This window comes from Limulus polyphemus, unplaced genomic scaffold (genome assembly GCF_000517525.1).
Source record: "Limulus polyphemus unplaced genomic scaffold, Limulus_polyphemus-2.1.2 Scaffold310, whole genome shotgun sequence".
Taxonomy (NCBI): domain Eukaryota; kingdom Metazoa; phylum Arthropoda; class Merostomata; order Xiphosura; family Limulidae; genus Limulus; species Limulus polyphemus.
In genome coordinates, this window is record NW_013665920.1 from 266,125 (window position 1) to 273,404 (window position 7,280).

Here is a 7,280-nt window from a genome sequence, read left to right on the forward strand (position 1 = left end):
TATATATATATATATATGGGTTTGGGAAAGGTGTGTATTAAAACATGATGTGAAGGAGTGGCGAGAGAACTGATCCCTGAGAGACTTCTGCTGTTGATATTTATTGTTGTTGACAATGTATTATTTATTCTAATAACTGCAGTGCGGTTAGTTAAAAAGTTTGATATCCATCTAATTTTAACACTATTGATGTTCATTGAATGAAGCCCATATCTAATGGCACTGTGGCACACACTGTCACAAGCTTTCCGGACATAAAAAAAAAACTCTTACAGTGGCTTGATTATTGTTGACTGATTTAAAACCAGATTCCATGAGCCATGTTAAATGATCTATAGTCTATCTGTTTTTGGGAGAAGAGTTTTGTATGTTTGGAGGAAAACTGTTTTATTCACAAAAGTACAAGAGTCTTTTCGCTATAATTCTTTCAACAAGTTTACCCTTGTACATATTGACCAACCACTAATGACTAGATAAGTTTGATCCAAGCAAGTATATGACATGAGGGATACATATTGTGCAATATTTATATGAGGATACAGTGGTATATACATAATGGGTGTATTAACCATTGAAACACTAGATAGGGTGGTTTTATTTCTAAATCAAATAAACGCATATCGTTTGAAATTATATTGGAGTTGAACTTGTAATTAAACGTGCAATTCCCCTCCCGATAACTTGGCTTATAGTGTTCAAATTCGAAGCTCGATTCCTGCGGTGAGCAACGCAATTACTCGAGTGTGATTTTTATTTTAAATTATATCTACAAAGTTCAAAAGAATTGCCAGCAAGTTTCTTTCTGTGCAGTTAACACAACATTTTGGTTTGTTACAAAAAAAAATGTCCTTCATAAGTTTCTTAATTGAATACATTGTAGAGAGGAAGACAGTCAGTAAACAAAGTGTTTGTTCAAACTTGTTTCTTTGGATGACATGAAGTATATTAGTAACTCAACGTAAACAAAATTATACTTAACTACCTTTGCACAAACATAAACGTCGACACACGGTGAGGAGAGTGTGAAGAGGCTAAAAAGAATGTGAAAGAAAATTAGAAATACCATCAGGGAGTCGTTATGTGGCCTGAAGCTATGAATATGGTTTATGTTTAAGGGCGAGTAACAAATAAAATTAATGTGTTCTCTGACACGTTTTAAAGGTATAACATCACTTTTAACATTCATGTTCATGACCAGTATAAATGTCGCAGTGATACTACATACAGATACGCCTGTAAAGTATCCTGATGTAACGTCAGTAGACTTTGGTTAAGTTTGTTCACAAATCTGAGCTTTGAGCGTGTTCTCTCAGGACGTTCTTGAAAAGTCAGCAAAAATAAGTAAAAACTTCTGCGATTTGCCTCTCTGTGTGTAAACCAGGATTATTACACTGAGATGTAATTTGAATGAATAAAGAGGATATATTATTAGACCGTTAATATTTTCTCATTGTTACCATAAATAAATGTTTCCATATGAGAATCTTCTTTTGACTAACAGAGTCGTTTAGCGATCAGGGAATAAAATCCACTACGAATTCAGCCTGTTTGAAGATTTTAACTAGGACATTTGCTCTCCTGATGATTCTTCAATAAGGCTGAAGGATTATAACGCTAAACATTTCGTGATTCAATCCCCATAGCGAACACAGTACAGCTAGCCCATTAGATAGCTTTGTGTAGAAACAAATAAACCCTCCATTTTACTTTGAAAGAGTTGGTAACAACTGTACAATCTTCACATTCCCTTAAAGATTTTCGTAAATTCACAGGTTTTATTCAGTGTATACAGTTGAGCATTGAATGCGCTATTTATAATCAGAGAAATCTGTCATGATTCATGCATAGAAGAATGGTTTCTTGAACTTCAAATTTCTGCTTTTTTTTTATATTCCGTGAATGTAATGTTTCGTAAAAACTAACCTCTTACTATCATCATGTGCCTTCTCTTTCTCAAGAACTTGAATAATTAAATTTTCAACAAACCGAAAATATCTAGCTCTGTCTTGGCCAAATCAGCCCGAGTTTCAACTTTTAAGGATCATGATTTTCTTTTCTTTTCTCCTTTTACAACTGCTGCTTTTTTTTCTTTCTGTTACCATTTTGTATCCAATCCTCATTCTTCCCCTCTCTCTCCGACTTCCATACGATATTTGCCTTCTCTTTTGTTCGGAAATGACTAGGGTACCTGGACGGAAATGCGTGAGTGTCGAGAAACGATCTTGTTGGAAGATGATATGCTTCACCAAAATCTTGTGCATGAAACCGGAAGAAGGCGTGAGAGTTTTTTGTACGTTATCATCGATTAGGATTACATCAACGGAATAATTACCAAGTCACAATAAATGCATGACATAAGAAAAGCCTTAAAGCAATGTACTGGCTAACATGTAGAAGTAATGAAATAATATTTTTTCACACAATTTATGTCACTCGTCAGAGGCTTTTTTTTTTCAACTATTAACATTTTTTTTTGTTTAGAATTTACAATTTTCACATTTATCAACATCTTGATAAAATTTGAAAAATATCAACAACCTTTATGGATATTGTAAATATCACTATTCTTCAAGATACATAGGCAAAAAAAAAACAAAATGAAATAACTGAATGTTGTGTTGTAAAATCTACCATAAGATTATTTTGTTTTTAATTAAGCACAAAGCTACATAAGGGCTATCTGTGCTCTGCCCACCACGGGTATCGAAACCCGGTTTCTAGCATTGTAAGTCAGCAGACATACCGCTGTGCCACTGGAGGGCGCCATAAGACTAAGACAATTTGACACTGATGTATAACTCTAGTATTGTATGTGTCAATCCTCGTCTGTTTGTCTTCTTCAAAACTAAGCATTAATTCTTTATCAGCCTTAAAACAAATGTAGGTGATATTTCCACAAAGGTAAGACAGGAGCAAGTCAATGCTGTTTTCTGATTTTAGGTTTTGCTTTTCTTTAAGATTAACGTTTTGCTCTCATCAGCCATATAAAGCCTACAAAAAATAGCTAAGCTAGAATCAAAAGATCAGCCATATAAAGCCTACAAAAAATAGCTTAGTTAGAATCAAAAGATCAGCCATATAAAGATGTAATTTCTCCAAAAGAGAGACAAGTTAGAATATAAGAGCCAACAACTAGCATATGGATTCGTGATGGGGAAACCGGAATCTAATAATGAAGATGATTGATAAAATGCAAAACATTTTATTTACAAGGATCCAACGTTTTGGAATACACTCATTCTACCTTCAGCGAAATCTGAAAAATCGTGTTACAAAGATGATTATTAACTAAAACTATAACATCATAATCACTAGTTTAATTAGTTGTTACGAGAAGTGGTAAACGGAAGGATAAAACAAGAAACAAAGGATTTTAGATGTATTGTACAACAGTTGAATTTTAAGTGTGTGAACTTCGAATAATTTTAGATTCAAAGAGCTTTATGGGTCGTTAAGAGTGGGGCGATCTTTAACTATGAGTAAACTTTCTTCTATGTGGAGAAATCATTATATGAAATATTGTGACTTGTGGTTTCAGAATGTGAACGAATGGATGAGTGGCTGTGTTTAAGTAGGAGACGGTCGGTTCTGTTAGATATTCCTAAATGTCCCCAGACTCTAGTTTTTAAGTGACATTTTGTTTTGCCAATATACGTGACCTTACAGTCACTACACGTATATTTATACACGAGCCAAGAACGTAGAAGTTTAGGTACTTGATCTTAGTGAAATAAGTTTTTAATGCAGAGGCTAGGTCTGTATATTAGTCTGAGCTGCATTTGAGGGGAAAACATATTACAGAGGAGAGTTGTTTTTAATTTGTAGGGGTTGCGAACCCATAAAAGAAAGGGAGATAATGAGGGGGAATTTGTGGACGGTGTGCACATTAGCTGGTGGTCGGAACTTGTTTAGGAAATTGCGTGTATTATTCGTTAGAAAATCAACCTGATAGTCATTATTTAATATATGTTTGTGTAGAAGGGTGATTTGTTTGTGTAAAATAGAATAATTCGAACACAAATTAAAAATTCTGTTTAACAATGGCATGACCAAATTACGTTAGAAGAAATTGGGGATAAAACTATTAAAATTGGTGTAGAGGCCAGTAAAAGTTATTTTATTATAAACAGGGGTAGACAAGTGTTTACCTTCTTTGGTAGTCCTAACGTCTAGGAAAGGTAAAGAATCATTTTCCCCGAGTTGGGATGTGAACTTGTTATTGGAGTTTTGGGAATTAAGGTAAGGAAGGAACAGCAAGAAAATGTCATCGATATATATGTGTTGTAAAGGACAGTCTTGAATTCACGTGGGACGTTTTCTAACCATGATAACAAAAAATAAACTATTGGCTATCGCTGGACCCAGAGGTGATCCCATGCAATTCCATTTATCTGGTCATAAATGATGTCATTAAATTAAAACCATTTCCTGATTTCAGATTTCGCTGAAGATGGAATGAGTGTATTTCGAAACGTTCGAACCTTGTAAATATAATGTTTTGTGTTTTATCAACCGTTTTCATCTTTATTACTACAGATCCAATCATATAAGTATATGATACCGACAAAACAATAGCTGAATTATAATCAGAGAATCAGCCATATAAAGATGTAATACTTAAAAAAAAATTTAAATTAGAATCAGCCATATAAAGATCTAATACCTACAAAAAATAACTAGGTTAGAATCAAAGAATCAGCAATATTAACATGTAATTCCTCCAAAAAAAGAGACAAGTTAGAATCAAAGGATCAGCCGTAAAAAGAGCGAAGTTACATAAATTCCCAGGCCTGTCAACATGTATTCTACGATAAGAGCCAAGTTATATCAAGATGTATAACTATGTAACATATAACGTTAAATGTCTAAATTAAACTAGATACAATTTGGGCAAACTTGGACCCTCCTTTTTTATTCATGTTGCAAAGAAAAACCTAGATATCACTAACTTTTTTTTCGAATTAAAATTTTCCACAACACACACAGCTTGATTTTAGTCATAATGTGTTTATTATTTTTGTACATAAAATTTGTTTTTAGCAAATCGTGGACTGAAAGATAACTTATTTTGCTTCATACCTAATTATAATAATATAAATATATATTTTTTTGTTTTAATGAAGTTTGAATAAATTAAATGTTTTGTTGAATAGATAGTTCTATCTTTTCCACAATACTGTTACTGATCTTAGAAACTTTTCAGGGTGTTAAAGCAAGATTAAAAACGATTTTAGCAGTATGTTAATAACTGCATATACTAGAGTGTTGAAACCGGTCGCATTCCCTAGTTCAAATTAATATGTACAAGGTGACGTTGTCATATTATGTGCTTCTTTGTTTACTATATGTTTGGCTTTCTCATCAAAAGAAAAAAAAATGACAACAATATTACTATTTTTGACTGCTTATTTCTTTTAATCTATTACAGATATCTACTTGATTTTTTGTATGCGATGTTAGAGTTTTAGATGTGCTCAGAAACATAATGGCATTACGCCATTTAGAATAGCTGTGATAATACCTGAGATTTTCGATGACAACATAGCCATATGTGCAGATTAATTCAGTAAGTAACTAGTATGAAGATTCCATTATAGGCGGTGCAATTTGATGAACAAGTTATAAATAGATTCACAAATAGCATAAAAGACGTGGTATTTAGTATATGAACTCAATGTCATATGAGCTAAACGGCTAGGTCAGAAAACTCAAGGTTCGACATTAATAGCCATTCTTAACTTAGACTTGCTGACTAGAGGGAAGACGACCAATCGGCAGCACCCGTCGTCTATACGGCTACTCTTAAATAAATAGTGGGATGGATTGTCACTGTCATAACGCTCCCACAGATGAAGGTGTGGTGTGTGTTCAACCACATATCGGGCCTGACCTCCTGACCCAGAGTTGAAGGTGTGGAGTGTGTCCAACCACATATCGAGCTTGACCTACAGACCTTCTGACCCACAGCTGAAGGTGTGGAGTGTGTTCAATCACATATCGGGTCTGACCTTCTGACCCACAGATGAAAGTGTGGAGTGTGTTGAACCACATATAGGGTATGATCCATGAACCCTCTGACCCACAATGAAGGTGTGAAGTGTGTTCAACCGAGTATCGGGCCTGAACTATGGACCTTCTGGCCCACAGCTCACCACGTTAAACACCACACCATTTCAGGTTTAAAGAATAAAATTAGTAAGAGTGAAGTGGATATATTACACATTAAACTAACTGTATGCGTTTTCGACACTCCAATTCATTTTATGATGTAAATTCATATTTTCTTTTATTTCAAATTGGGTTTATTACATATATTAGTGCCCCCGGTAGGTCATGGGTAAGTCTGAGGGCTTATATCGATAAACATCGAGCTTCGATACTCGCGGTAGACACAGTACATATAGCACATTCTGAAAACGTATAACAAACATATATTAGATGATGTGTTGTGGCTATATGGTTATTTTTAGATACATTTTACTAAGATCTTTTAGTGCGTAATAATTCTAATCAATCATCTTTTGTGTGAAGCAAGCTTTAACTCTAAGATATGTATATATATATAAGTCTGGAATATCACAATATCTGGAACTAATGACCAGTAGCAGGAGCAGCCTTCCTTCGTGTCTTTAACAGCTTGTAAGTTCGCATCAACAACGTCAACAAAAATAGATTTGCTGGGAAATAAAGAAGAAAATCGTGGATTTATTGAGCGTTATCTTATGCTTAACATATACACGAACAGCGATATGTGTTAGTACTGCAGTTATTTATCAGTATTCTTACTAATGGCATTGATTTTCATAGCGGTAATTGTTTACACTGTCGAAGATTGTGGTAGTAAACATTAATGTATACAATGATACCGTTGCTAAGAGTTGGTAAGCAAAAATTGGTCAATAACAAGAAGTAGAGTAGGATCAACTCGAGAAAAAATGTTATATAACAAAAAATACGGTAAAATCAATCTACATGTAACAGTAATAAAACCAGAATATGGTGAGATTAAACTATGACAGATGTAGCAGTAGGAGTAGAGTAAAATCAATCCAGAGACAAATATAGCAAGAAGTCCAGTGAAACCGAACTAGAGACAGATATAGCAAGGAGTAGAGTAAAATCAATCCAGAGACAAATATAGCAAGAAGTCCAGTGAGACCGAACTAGAGACAGACATAGCAAGGACTACAGTACAATCAATCCACAGACAAATATAGCAAGAAGTCCAGTGAAACCAAGCTAGGGACAGACATAGCAAGGACTACAGTACAATCAATCCA

The 7,280-nt window shown here is 34.2% G+C and overlaps 1 protein-coding gene across 6 annotated transcripts in view; it reads left to right on the forward strand.

Moving 5' to 3' along the window:
• The window catches only part of LOC106457273, a 320,035-nt gene that overhangs the window by 117,094 nt on the left and 195,661 nt on the right, over positions 1-7,280 (forward strand). The window lies entirely within an intron of this gene.